Raw genomic sequence first — 12,235 nt, 5'->3', positions numbered from 1 at the left:
TGTTAACCATCATCTGAGCTTTCAATGAGTCATAATCACTGATCACAGATTGCCATAACAAATATAATAATAATGAAACAAATTTGAAATATTGCAAGGATTATGACACAGAGACATGAAGTGAGCAAATGCTGTTGGGGAAAAAAAAAAGCCTCTAATAGACTTGTTTGATATAGGGTTGCCACATACCTTCAATTTGCAAAAAAATGCAATATCTGCAAAAGTTCAAAAAAGTGAAGCACAATAAAATGAGTTGTGTTTGTAATAATGAAGTGTGTAAAATTGTTGTGAGATAAAATTGACACTTTTTTACTGAGACAATTAATTTGGATCTAAAATGAGCTATTCCATGTTTATTTGCTGAAATGGAGAAATACGGAACAGACTTGTTAGTGCCCATCATACATAGTGGTTGTGGATTGGCGGTATTTACAAATAGTGTCTCTCTCATTGTACATGCTTTGAGGTCAGGCTCTCTGTTTCTCTTCTATTGATACATTGCCCAACACAGACAGATGCTCAGTGAATATTTGTTAAAAGAAAAAATGTCATTAATATAATAGAATTTTGTGACCCAAAGAGGTTATTGATTAGGACTGATTAGGACTTCCAATGACAGAATTAAAGTATTAGTTAAAAATTGGACAAGGCATTAACAGTTGATTTCCAAATCCTCTTTAGAAACCAAATTGTATTTTAACTATTATATTTTGATTTTTAAAAGTTAATGTTTGATGCATTCCTTCCAAGTAATCTAAAGTAGGAATGAAGTGACACAAATCACACAATAAATTCTCATTTATTTGTTTATATAACTTAAAGAAAATCTCCTAGTCTCTGAAAAATGATCATGGAGGTGCATAATTCTATTTCCAAATGCAAATGAAGAAAATGAAAACATGAAGAATGAAGAAAATAACATTTTCCTGCCCAAACTCAGCAAGTTGTCCATAGGACCAGAGGAAGCTATGTACATGAAAGTGTTTTCAAATTGCTCATTTCATGTAAATAAATTATTTTGCAAGTCTTTTTGGTGTAGCTTATTCAGAAAAAATACATAGCTGCTAAAAACAACAACAACAACAACAACAACAAAATCCAAACTTGTACTTAGTATATCTTCCAAATGAAATTTTGTTACCTTTAACAATGCAAATTCTGATCTTTCTATTTCCTAGTAGGTCAAAGAGATTGGCTCTCTTCACACATGCATTTCACCTTGGGTCAATCCTGTGTCTGAGAGTTCCTGCAGGAAGTGATATAATTGGTGTTTTTTTAGGACATTTCACATTAGAGGCTCAAAAGGTCTAAGTTGCTTGAGGACTTGTTCACGGATCTCTTAGATATATGGAGCTTTATAATACTGACACCTCTTTCATTTGATGAATAATGAATATTTATTTCATTTATGAAATAATTGGTGCATAATTTAAATTCACAGTTAGTGGTTTGAATGTAAAAATATTTCCTGTTGACCCACTGACAATGTTGTTTTCTGTTATCTTTTTAGTGCTTATGATTAATATCCTTTAAATAACTTAGCTTCTTATCTTGTAGATGCTTTTATTATAAATGAATCTTGGAGATGTGATCCTATCTGGACACAATTAACAGAGGAAGTCTAACTATTCTTACTGACGTTGGATCTTTCTCCTTTATATATATATTTTTTTCGGCTCAAATAAATCCCAACAGGTTCTAGACAAGTAGCACATAATGGCAAATGGACATAGCATTTCTATTATATTTTCCTAAAGAATGAAAACAAGAGTCCTGTGTTGGTGAGAGTTTTTTATGATTTTTCTTTGCTGATGATTTTGGAAATTCAAGATCAAGTGCCAAAAGAAAAAGATATGCTGGATTTTCATGGCTCTGACCAGTCAGGTGCAGTGAATTTACATTCAATACCAAATTCACTGACAGTGGTTTGGGAATTATTTTTTGAGTGTATTGTGAAAAAAATATCCCACAATTTATATTACAAAAAGAATAGAAAACTGATGACAGCCAAACTTTTAAGCAATTCAATTTTTGTAAGAAAAGAATAAATTGTTCAAGATCTTAATGGAATAGAAAAGTGACATATTTGACATATTAGAACTAGAAAAGTGACATATTTGGGGATTTTGAACAAGGATCACCAACATTTTTTCAGCCTCACTGCAAAATTAACTATAATTTCCCATGATACTGATATCATTCAGTAAAGAATGTCTCCATCATTTTGAGCAGAGATGAGATGCTATGATATCTGGCTAGAGGAGTTTATGGATGACCGTCATTGTATGTGTATTCTTTAGAGATACCATGATCATCATTAACACAGCCCGGGCATATTTCATTGGAATCTGTGTAAACTGTCCTGAAGTAGAAAACAAAGAAATTAATGAGTCTGTTTTTCATGTCATGGAATGAAGATTATGCAAGTCTGTTTTTATTGCCACACCCTTTTTGGAGATATATGAGTCCCAGGGCAGATGGCAACATTCACACTTGGGAAACACACGTCCATATCGAACAAAATCCCCAGCTCCTGACACTATGAGCTACTACTATGGCAACTACTACGGTGGCCTGGGCTGTCGATGTGGAAGCCTGGGCTATGGCTATGGCCTAGGTTATGGCTGTGGTTACGGTGGCTTCAGAGGCCTAGGGTGGGGCTAGGGAGGCCACAGATATGGCTGCTGCCACCCATCATGCTATGGAGGTTATGGATTTTCTGGCTTTTATTGAAAATGAAAAAGACTGGTGCTTTGGGACTTCAGAATTCTAATACCACCCTACAGCTAATTCTTTCAAGTCTGTCTCTGTTCAATGAAATTCAGATGCTGCTCTGACCCTCCGGCTCTATGTACAGTGAAAAGGACCAGAACTCACACCAAAGCCCTGAAACTGACCACCACCACCACCTCATTCCATGAAATCATTGGGAATTTTACAGATTGTCGCCTGTGGCATTTCTGTGGCCAATTTTCAATAAAGCTATATCCTTTTACTTGATCTCGTGTCAATGTTTGCTAATTTTTAAAGTTACCGCATGGACCGATTATTGCGCTTTAGGATTATTACTCTTTCAGAGATCACCTCTCCAGAGAACTTTGTGTTATATTTTCGTTAAAAGAATAGTCTCTTCTTTTGACCTCAGCTTTAAAAGTTAAATTTTTCTCTGGTTTCTTTAAACATTTCTACCTATTTTCCAATAAAAAATCATCCTATAGGAAGCAAATGCATTTTTTTCTTCTTAGTGATTTTTGGAAGCTGGGTATTTCTTTACAGGGCCAACCAGAAAGCTTTTAATTACCAGACAGGGAAGGATAACAAGGGAAGTTGAAGTAATTTGGGGTTTGGCAAGAAAGAAGAACACAGATTTGAAGGAGATTGTCCTAGACGGTTTACCATATACTACTGTGTGTGTTTTTTTTTTTTTTTCCTTTTTCTTAGGCTGGCAGAAGAACAATGAGAGAGATTGCTAGTCTTTATTTCCCTAGAGATTTATATGTAGTTCACTGAAGGATGATTGAACTAAAGAAAAACCAAAGACGAAAGGAAGAGCCTTTGGAAGGGATTTGAGGCTAAGCTGCTCTGAACCTGGCATGAACAGGGTTTTAGAACTGTGCCTTGCACAAAACATGAGTTCAATAAACATTTATTGCATAAATAGAATTAATTATGAGAACCTACGGTGTGTCAGATATTTTGCAAGGTGTTTTATATATATGTATATATATATATATATCTCGATACAGATATATATATATATATATATATATAAGATATCTATCTATCTATCTATCTATATATGTATATAATCATTTAATTTTCTTAGTACTCCAAAACACAGGAATTAAAGTATAAAAAAGCTTTTTAAGTTTTCAAACAACTCTAAGAGGTAGTTAGAAGAGTGGAAAAATAGAGAATTTGGAGACAAACAGGCTGGCATTGTGCTCTCTTTTCCCTACTAATTGTATGACATAAGACAAGTTGCTTAACTTCATTGATACACTTTTAGAGAATTTTTTTTTAAGATTTTTATTTATTTATTTGACACAGAGAGAGAGAGAGAGATCACAAGTAGGCAGAGAGGCAGGCAGAGAGAGAGGGGGAGGCAGGCTCCCTGCTGAGCAGAGAGCCCGATGCGGGGCTTGATCCCAGGACCCTGAGACCATGACCCGAGCTGAAGGCAGAGGCTTAAGCCATTGAGCCACCCAGGCGCCCCCATTGATACACTTTTAATCAATTAAATCTGACCATAATTTTTACTTTCAAGAACTGTTGCAAAATAAACCTACCCTTCACTACATGCATATGTATGCAAACAAAAACTATATATCATGGTGTATAGAACAGTAGGTTATTGTGTTAATTTCCTAGGGTTGTTGTAACAAGATGTCACCAACCGGGTATCTTAAAATAAGAGAAATTTATTATCTCACAGTTCTGGAAGCTAGAAGTCCAAGCTCAAAGTGTTTGCAAGGCTGTACTCCCTCTCTACAAGGCTGTAATCCTCCCTGGCCTCTTCCTAGCTTTTGGTGGTATGCTGGCAATCTGGCATTCCTTGGTTTGCGGCCCCAGAAGTAACAACTCCAATCTCTGCAGTCATTGTTACACTGTAGGCTCCCTGTGTGTGGCTACGTCTCTCTCCCTTTATGACTCTCCATCTCTGTGTCCAAATTTCCACTTCTTATATGGACACCAGCCAAACTGAATAATCATATTGACGTAGGGCCTACCCTAATGAATGTATCTTGACCTCATCTCAACTTGCTTCAACTGCAAAGACCTTATTTCACATCCACAGGTATGGGGTGGGCAGGTGAGGTCTTCAATATATCTTTTGTGGGGGCATAGGTCCACCCGTAACAGTGACCAATATTTTATGCTTAATATTACTTTATTTAGATTATATAAGTCAGCAGAGAATAGACTAGGAGCACTGATTCAACCATTAGAGTTTTGGATTTAGTCTTAAAATTATTTTCACAATTCTAAGTATTTCTTTCTGTAACTGAGAGATTCGAGGAGAGAAGATGATGACTGATTTAGAATGGATTGTGTTTCAGCTGACAATTAGGTCATTTATAACTGCCCATTAGAGAGTTTGTGGTTTTAATTTATATCCTCTCATAAATATGTACAGCCAAGCAGCCTCATAAACAAAAGCAGAGCCATTAGCCCAAGGCAGCTCATAATTGATTTCAGAGAACTGGTTTGTGATTTTTTACTATCTGCTCAAATTAACTATGCAAATCAAGATCTTTCCTTAAATTTGCATTGTCAAGAGATGTCACCTTTATAGATGATGCATACTTTCCTCCACGTCTTTCAGCTCACCTCTTAGACAAACCTAGTCACCCCCAAAGCCTACTTCAGGCTTCTTTCAATTGTCTATTCTTGGAAATAACAACATAAATATTATGTCCCACCAAAATTATACTTCCCTCATTTCTAGAATTTCTCAACTTATTCTTTGATTGTTCAATAGGAGATAATTGGGTAAAGCCATGTCTTGGGCCTTGGAGCAATATCTTTTACTGCTCTCTTACATAAATTCCATTACAAGATTTGTAAAATTGAAAAACTGGAAGAAATAATTAACTCACAATGCTTCTTTTTAGTTGTAATAGCCTATGATCCTTTAGAAGAATCCAGGTAATTTAAAATATAAGTTAGTCTTTTCAGTTTGGGGTGAAGCAGGGGAGCTGGTAAGCCTTCTAGGATAATAGCTTTTTTTCCATATCCTGAGCAACTCTATTGTTCCAACAAATTCCTGCTGGGTATATGTTTGGTTAATTGAAGAATTATTTCAGAACCAGCCTGCCCTAATACTTGATTAAAGCAATCCACTTCCCATGAACAAGGCCCTTGGTGCCCTTAATTGTTAATATTTCCAACAATTTTGTCGGTCTAACAATTACAAGCACTCCCTCCACAGATTTTTTTTTTTTTTACATTAAGCTCTTAGATTTTCTTAATGTTAATAAAACTAGATCTTAAGAACTTTAGGGAAGAACAAAACTTTCTAATTCTTTTATTGTTTGCCTAAGAAAGTTAGAGGCAAAGGGATAAACACTTTTGCAAATGTTCCAGCTATTAAGAACATTTGATTTTGTCTAATAAATGTTAATGTATGTATTCATTCATAGATCCTTTATTTTGCAAACTTATTTTTAAGCCATTTATTATTTTTTTACTTAAGATGTATTGGTTTGCATGCTGTTATTTATTTATTCATTTATTTTTTTACATTTGGAAAAATTTAAGATGGTATAAAAATTATGCCTTAAACTGGTGGCTGACTATAAAAGGAAATTAGGAGACTGATACATTTTCACCACTTTTATAAAAAAGGATCATGTTTTTTTATCATTTTCCTGAGTAAATTCTGTGCTTTTTATTTAATGATAAAAGAAAAGTGATGTGGATAACACGTGATATTTAAGAAGAACTTTAGAAAGATAATATAATTAATGGTTGGAAAGTATTGTTATTTTATAAGAGAACTACTTGGTATTATGAAACCTGTTTTTAAAACTGAAATGTAGAAAAGGAGTACTTTGAAGATAGAACTATCGTTTCATCATAGCCACAGATTTGTTTTGAAAAATGCAAGCTAAGCAAAAAGAGAATGAACAGAGTGCTTTACAAGCAAGTTCAGACTTTCTCTCAAATATGAAAAGAATGGTTTTATAAACTTGTCTGTGCAGTTTTTACCAGAAGAAGAATTTGATGTATCTTCAAGGATTCTTATTCCCACTCTTACTTTTTTTTTAATATTTTATTTATATTTGAGAAAGAGAGAGAGCACAGGTAAGCAGAAGGGCAGGCAGAAGAGCAGGAGAAGCAGGCTCCCAAGTGAGCAGAGAGCCTGATGCAGGGGTCAATTCCAGGACCCTGGGATCATGACTTAAGCTGAAGGCAGATGCATAACTGACTGAGCGACCCAGGTGCCCCTTAATCTCACTCTTAAAGGGATATGGAAGTTCCCACATAGATGGTTGCAATGCAGGCTGCCCTGTCCACCCAGTGAAATCCTTCGCTCCCGACACCATGAGCAACAACAGAAATCCCTAAATAGAAGCCTGGGCTGTGAGTTTGGATGTGGATGGGGTGGTTTCCATGGTCTATAGATGTGGCTCTGGGTATGGGTATGGAGGTACACCCATTTAGTAGTTGGTTCTCTGGCTTCTACTGAATTACTGTCTTGATTAACTGATGACTGGGTACAAGAAGCAGACTTGACAAAGTAGACTGCAGATTGATAATTCACTATTAGCTTAATAGGTCCAAATACTCAACAGCTACATCTCCAAAACAGCTTAGTCTGTAGTTGTACTTATGTCTTCAGACAACCTTTACTTGTTCTTCAAAGCTGAGGAAAAATAGACTCACACTTAATCATCAAGGTTTGGTGTTAAAGAGGCTTGAGATTTGAGTTTTGGCTCCACTACTCCCTAACTCTTGTAAGCTGGAACGAGTTAATCTCTAGATGCTTTCATCTCCCCTCAGCAAATTGTGTGGAGTGCCCTTCTCATGTGGTTTTGATAGTTAACTGGAGTTGATTCCTCATCATAGAATTGGGATGTTCAAATGCTACTTATTTTAATTAATTGAGTAATTAATTAAAAATTGTGATGTTTATACAACTTCGGAATGAATGATGATTGTAAGTTTCATTTCTTTAATGACCTTTGATTTAAAAAAAATGAAAACAAAAGCAAACATGGATTTTGCCTCCATGCACTTATTTCAATCAATTATTTTCTTATTTTATTCCTAATAAAATGAGCTACTAAGAGCAATTATTGTGGTCTCTTAGGCTATGGCTGTGGACATGCCAGTTTAGAGACCTAGGTCCTTCCTTTGTTGGTTGTAGGTACAGCCCTGAGTGAATGTGGCTAGGACAGCTGCTGCCAGCCTTGCATGACAGAATTGTGAGACTAAAAGTTTCTATTGGAGGACTGCCATATAATAAACGTGATATTTCAAAGAAGTATCAGAAACGTCAAGGTTAGTGTCTAAGAATCAACAAACCAGACATGAGATACAGATGATTTGAAAGAGTAGATGTGGGGGTGCCTGGGTGGCTCAGTGTGTTGAGCCTCTGCCTTTGGCTCAGGTCATGATCTTAGGGTCCTGGGATCAAGCCCCACGTTGGGCTCTCTGCTCAGTGGGAAGCCTGCTTCTCTCTCTCTCTCTCTCTCTCTCTGCCTATTTGTGATCTTTCTCTCTTGTCAAATAAATTAAAAAAAAAAAAAGAAAGTGTAGATGTGAACTTGGTGAAGACTATTTATATTTAAAGAAATATGTTGGTGTCCTGCGAGTTCTCATCCTAAAGAAGAGTAGGATATCCTCTCTTCCTTACTTGCACAAGGAGGGTTCTAGTAAGACCATTCATAATTCATGTTATTATTTTTCTTCAGTTATGTGCACAATAGATTAGGATCTGACTCCCATCTATGGAATCTAATGGGTGAGAAGGAATGTCCAGCTGGCTGCTTTAATAATGAGGCCAAAGGAGAAGACATTACTTTGGCATCAGGGAGTAATATTGTAAATCATCAGAAAAAGAATACATGTGTTATTTGCAAAATCTAAGCAAGAGCTCATTGATAGAACCGGCATGAAGCCATTTTTTTGCTGCAGCCAAGAGTACCACTTGGCATACAAAATTAGACTCTAAAGTCGTATTAATAGTGGCTTTATAAATATACACTGATTTATATACTTCTGAAAAAATCTTCCCTTTGAGGTGCTAAACAGATATGTAGTTAGTGATTTTGGCTTCTTCTGTAATCATAATTTTGGTACATCTTTGGAATTGCTTTCAGAGTTGAAGCTATGTTTCTTCAGTGAGGGTAAATTTGGTGTGCATTTTTAAGTAAAATATTTAAAAGTAATTTAAATGCCCAAATGTTCATAGCAACATTGTTGGTGGCAGCCCAATGCTGGAACAGCCAACTAGGTTTCAAATATTAGTCTATTTAGACAGCTGTGCCGCATACATATGATGGAGTTCTACTCACAGTGAAAAGGAAGGAACTATTGATAACATTGCAAAAATCTCAAAGATGTAGTTCTGAATAAGCCAGTCTTAAGGATCACATAGTGTATGATTCCACTTATTTGATATTCTTAAAAAGTCTATTCTGTACTAATAATAAACAGATTAGCAGTTGACGAGATTGTGGACAGGAGGTTGGTATCACTAGTGGCAGGTCAGGTCTTCCTTACAGGTTTAATATTTGACCTCCATTTCTGCCCCACCTCTCTGCCTTCCTCTTCTGCTTTTAAAAGCTCACATAATGACACTGGGCTCACTTGGATGATTGAGGAATAATCTCCCTATTTTAAGGTCAGCTGATAAATAACTCCATCTGCAAAGTCCCCCAGAGTGATATCTAGATTCATCTGTGATTAAATAACCAGGAGACAGAAAAGTTGATGGGAAGTATTTGGAATTCTGCCAAGTACAATCATCCTTCAGCAAACATATGATCTACCTTCTGCGTATTATAGTGCATGAATGGCCCTTGTTCTGTCTAAAAGCCATTCTTTCACTGTGCACTGGAAGCCACACCTTCTCTCCTAGTCAGGTCTCTTATTTTTCAATTACCTTTCCACAGCATTTACACTAAATTTACTACTTACTCTTTACTGATACATTTTCTTCTTTGATCTTCTGATCACTGTGATCCCACTTCCCTCCAATGACACTGACCCTATCTCAGGCTCCTTTTTTGGGTTCCTGGGTTCCTTCTTACTTTTGCATTCAGGGTTCCCCAGGGCTGAACTCTTATCTGTTTTATCTTTTTACTTTTTCTCCAGCTATTCTATGCAGTCTCATGTTGTAAGCACCATTCGAATAATTATGTATCTCCAGTTTATGTCTCCTGTCCTAGCCTCCTCCCTCAAGCTTCACATTCAGATCCTACTATCTATTCAATATTTTAAATGAATATTTTTGTGTCCACACCAAATCTCTTGATCTTTTTACATTCTGTCTCCAACCAGGCTTCCTCTCAAATATAATGCCAAAGGCATTCAACAAATTAAAGTACGAAACCAAGCAAACTCAATTCCTCTTTTTCTAATAATAATAAATAAAATTTATTTCTAATAAATTTTTTTTTAATAATCACCAACATGCCCTTATACAGTCAACCACCAACTCTGCAATAACTTTGGGCTCCAAGCTTCCATACTTGAGCTCTTACAATTCATAAACCATACAGTAGCAAGTTGTCGGTTAGATCAACTCTTTTTTCTTAAGCATCTTCCGTAGATTTCCACTGCACTTGAAATTCTATTAAAAATCATCATCAAGTCCCAGAAGGCCCTGTATAATCTAAACCTTCTCTCCCACTATTATTTCCTTCCACAGTAACTTTCTCTCGGTCATGATACTAAAATAATTCCCATTTCAAAACATTTACATATGTATTTCCTTCTTTCCAGTTTGTTCTATGACTCAAACATGTATACATGTGTCTTCTTTACTTCATTCTTATGTTAAAATATCATCTCATAGAGATTTTTCTGGATTATCTCTATTATAGCATTTCCCCATATGTTGCCACTCTGTATATAATTACTTTATTTCCTTCATACACATTATATCTAATAGACCAGTAGATTTATTTACCATCTTCTCCCTGGAATGTAATCTTAATAAAGATAGGCATTTTGTTTTAAGCTTTACCTCTAAACATAGAAAATTGGCATAAAGTGAGCTCTAAGTAAATATTTGCTGAACAGCTGAATCCCAAAATAGGATCTCTGTCATGCTCCTACATTATTAGTGCTCACCCCTTGGTGTACTCTAGAATCCTCTGGGGAGCCTTTAAAAATATTGATGCTTGAAACTTATTCCAATTATTTTATTTTTTATTTAAATTCAATTAACATACACTGTATTTTTAGTTTCAGAGACAGAATTTAGGGATTCAACACTTGCATACAACACCTAGTGCTTATAACCTCATGTGCCCTCCTTAATGCCCATCACCTACTTACCCTATACCCCTATTCAACTTCCCACCAGCAGCCCTTGGTTTATTTCCTATAGTTAAGAGTCTCTAATGGTTTGCCTCCCTCTCTGTTTTTATCTTATTTTATTTTTCCCCCCTTTCCCCTATGTTCATCTGTTTTGTTTCTTAAATTCTATATTGGAGTGAAATCATATGGAATTTGTCTTTCTCTGACTGACTTATTTTGCTTAGCATAATAATCTCTAGTTCTATCTATGTTGTTGCAAATGGCAAGATTCATTCTTTTTGATGGCTGAATAATATTCCATTGTATATATAAATACTGCATCTTCTTTAATTCTGGATGTGGAGTTGGCCACTCCCCTCACTGAAAGAGTATAAAAAGACCCATGTATATTGGTGGCATTATGAGCTTCTGTAAATCTACCATGGTAGCTTGGGTCTTGGTTCTGTCTCTGCCCCTAACTACAGATTGATAGACATGGTGGATATGGCTGTGGCTTCCACTGTCTTTTCTATGGAAGATATTTATTTTTTCTAATATTTTATTAAGAAACTTTGTGATGACAGATGGTATCTACACTTGTGGTGAGTATAGCATAATGCATAGAGTTATCAAATCACCATGGTTTACAACCTGGAAACAATGTAACATTCTGTATCAACTATACTTCAATAATTTAAAAAAAATACAAATGCAAATACAATAATATCAGCACAAAAAAAGGAAACTAATACCTTTTATATGATTAGTACGATCTATTCTACTGAGTTCTTCAATCTTGTCAATGTTATTTTTACTTTGGATTTATTTAATTTCAACTAGTTTATTTGGAGTTCACATTCAGCCACAAAAAGTAGGAACCCGCCAAAGCCACTTACCTTGGAACTAGCTTTAATATCAAGGATGGATTCCTTTCATTATTATGGCTCATTAACACAGCACTAACTTCCTTATTTATTGTAATAATCCTGGTCATATTTCCAATAAACTTATTGCCATTGCAAATTTGGTTTCTTGTCCGTGCATTAAGATGAACATGGTTTATGTAAGTTTTGCAATGTTTAAGCAATATATTTTTATACGGAACAATTATTTTTCCCGTGGGATTATTTTTCTTAGGAACAATTCTTTAGATATTATTCTCACAATAATTGAGCTGAGACACTTTCTTGAAAGAGAGCTTTTAGGACTACTTAGTATTTCTCACACCCTTGACAGGTATTCTAATTTTAGGTATGGGGCT

At 35.5% G+C, this 12,235-nt stretch overlaps 1 pseudogene; it reads left to right on the top strand.

Moving 5' to 3' along the window:
- The first annotated feature begins 2,541 nt into the window (after window positions 1-2,541).
- Window positions 2,542-2,733, top strand: LOC111155628 (annotated as a pseudogene).
- The last annotated feature ends 9,502 nt before the right edge of the window (window positions 2,734-12,235 follow it).

This window comes from Enhydra lutris, unplaced genomic scaffold (assembly GCF_002288905.1).
Source record: "Enhydra lutris kenyoni isolate GAN:26980312 unplaced genomic scaffold, ASM228890v2 scaffoldscaffold43, whole genome shotgun sequence".
Classification (NCBI taxonomy): domain Eukaryota; kingdom Metazoa; phylum Chordata; class Mammalia; order Carnivora; family Mustelidae; genus Enhydra; species Enhydra lutris.
The sequence above is the reverse complement of the archived record's forward strand: the minus strand, read 5'-3'. Positions and strand labels throughout refer to the sequence as shown.